Below are 2,952 nucleotides of genomic sequence, written 5' to 3' on the forward strand. Positions count from 1 at the left end.
TAGAAATAGAAACATCAAAGATGAGAAAGAATCTTTGATCAACTGCCTCTTCAACACCCCACACTGCGGATGAAACCTGCAACCAGGTCATATGCCCTACTCCAGGAATCAAACTGTGACCTCATAAATAAATAGGTCAATGCTCAACCACTGAGCCACGCCGGCTGGGAATCCACTTCGTTTATTAATTGTGTGACTTTGGAAAAGTTACTAAACGTGCCTGGGCTTCACTTTATTCATTGGTAAAATGCGGACGATATACTTACACATGAGATCATTATGGGGTTGAAGAGGTCAACATTTGTGAATGTAGCAAGAACCATGCAAGTGTTAGCTGTTGTTATTATTAGCAATAGCATTATAAGCACCATCATGCTGTCACCATCATCATCATCATCATCACCATCATTGTCATCAACACCATCCTCATCACCAACATTATCACCATCACCATCATTGTCATCAACACCATCCTAATCACCACCATCACCATCACCATAATGATTATCATCATCATCACTATCACATCATCGTCACCACCATTACCATCATTATCACCATCATATCACCACCAGCACCACCATCATCATATCACCATCACCATCATCATCATCATCATCATCACCACCATCATCATCATTACCATCATCACCATCATCACCATCATCATTTAGGCAGTGGTTCTCAACCTTCTGGCCCTTTAAATACAGTTCCTTATGTTGTGACCCAACCATAAAATTATTTTTGTTGCTACTTCATAACTGTAATGTTGCTACTGTTATGAATCATAATGTAAATATCTGATATGCAGGATGGTCTTAGGAGACCCCTGTGAAAGGGTTGTTTGACCGCCAAAGGCAGGGGTCCTCAAACTACGGCCCGCGGGCCACATGCGGCCCGCCGAAAACATTCATCCGGCCCGCCGGGTGTTTTTGCTGCCGCTGTGTGCATGGAATTTGTTCATAGTTTTTTTTTAAACTATAGTCTGGCCCTCCAATGGTCTGAGGGACAGTGAACTGGCCCCCTGTTTAAAAAGTTTGAGGACCCCTGGCCAAAGGGGTCACGACCCACAGAACTGCTAATTTAGGGTGACCAGCAGTCCCTGTTGGCTGCAGACTCCCCGTTTCAGCGCTCAAAGTTTTGCGTCCTGGGAAGGCATTCCCTTGCATCGGAGTTGAGCCTGCCGCAGCACCATGAGGCAAGGGTCCAGTGGCTTTGGTACTCACATCCTGATCTGACAAATCAGACCACGTCATCCCAGAGTTCCTGTCACCAGGCCAGCACACACCCACATGCACCCCTGACACAAGGTGGCATAGAGTCTCCGTTCCTTGCTTGGCAGTTTCCAAGAAACTTGTCTTGAGAAGAACCGGAAGAAAAGCTGTCTGCCCATGGGAACATTGTAGCATGAAACCCTCTGCACCACCATTTGGAGGAGGCCGAACAGCTGCTGGTTTCACTCTTGCACACCAATCATTTCTAAATAGAGCGACACCACAATCTTAATTTTCCACTCAGTGATGAAAGCAGCCACATTATTCACAATTATCCATCAGCACTTAGTCATTCACATTTACAGCAATCTCAAAGTGCTTTAATGTATATACTACGGGCGAGATTCATGGTGGGAATTACAGTATGGCAAATCATTCTTTTAAATGGTGCTTAAATCACACAAGTTTAAAATACTAATTATGTAAAATATATTCTGAATTTTTAATTTCTACCTTGTTGAACAATACTCTATTGCCAGCTTCAAAACTGGGACCACTGTACCTTCAGAAGCACTCACTCTGAGTCTGTCCGTAATGGAAACAGCTTAGTGTTTCTACAATGTCATTTTGACCCAGTGCCCCATTAAAAAAAAAAGTGAATAATGGCCATCTAAAAGTCAAAATCATTACAAGATAATGAAACATGAAATTCTGTTTTGAGACAAAATCCATCTCAAAGAAGAGCTTGGGAACACTTTGATGGCCATGAAATAACTACTGCGTTAAAAGATGACATGTCAGAACTATGTCTGCTAAGGACACAGCTCCAAAAACACACTGTCACCATGGGTGGCCCTGTGTACCCACCGATGGGGAACCTGGGAGCACCTACAACCACCTCCTCCCGTTAGTCCCTGGAGAAGGCTCATCCACACCTCAGAACCAGGGCGACGCCGTGGCGTCCCACGGGAGCCTGGCCAGCGCCCCGGGGAACGGGCAGACGCCTCATTGGCACACCTTCGCTCCAGAGACCCACTCCCAGGGCACACTGAGGACGGCTTGGTTTTACGAGGTCGTTCAAAGTAGCCACGACCTCAGCTCCACACCAGGCCCCACTCACGTCCGTGGGCAGAGCGTCTCAAAGATGCTGCTCACCCAAGCGTGGAGTCCATTCAGCCGGAGGAGGGGATGCTGACGGCAGAACCAGACCCGCCCCATCACTGCAGGGGGCAGCTTGCTGAGCCCGAAAGGCGGGCCATCCAGGGTTAGACCTTCCAGAACGAGAGCATGGTGGGGCAGAGCTGCAAGGAGAGAAAACATTGAACTCCTGCTGAACTCCCGAGGACGTCCTGCTGAGTTAGACTCATCACCGCTGTCCCCACTGCATGGAGCAGAGACCTTGTCCCCACTGCATGGAGCTGAGACCTTCCCCAGGACGTGCGCCAGCGTGTAGATGGCCTGCACCCCGCAGGGCCCGGAGGGGAAGCTGGCTCACAGTCTCGCCTGCAGCAGGTCTGCTGGGTGCGGGCCTCCTGGCGGGCCTCTAGAGCTTTCCTGAGCGCGTTTCATTAACAGCCTTGGGGATTCTGGTGTCGTGTACTCAACCATGAGCCACAGCCCTTGCTGTGCCCCATCAGCGTTCCCGTCAACGTTGCAGCCCGCTCCCCTTCAGGAGAAGATGGAACGAGCTCTCGGTACCTGGCCTGGTATTTTAAGCATTTCAGTCCTTTTTCTTTGG

The sequence above is a fragment of the Myotis lucifugus genome, unplaced genomic scaffold, assembly GCF_000147115.1.
Source record: "Myotis lucifugus unplaced genomic scaffold, Myoluc2.0 scaffold_518, whole genome shotgun sequence".
Classification (NCBI taxonomy): Eukaryota; Metazoa; Chordata; class Mammalia; order Chiroptera; family Vespertilionidae; genus Myotis; species Myotis lucifugus.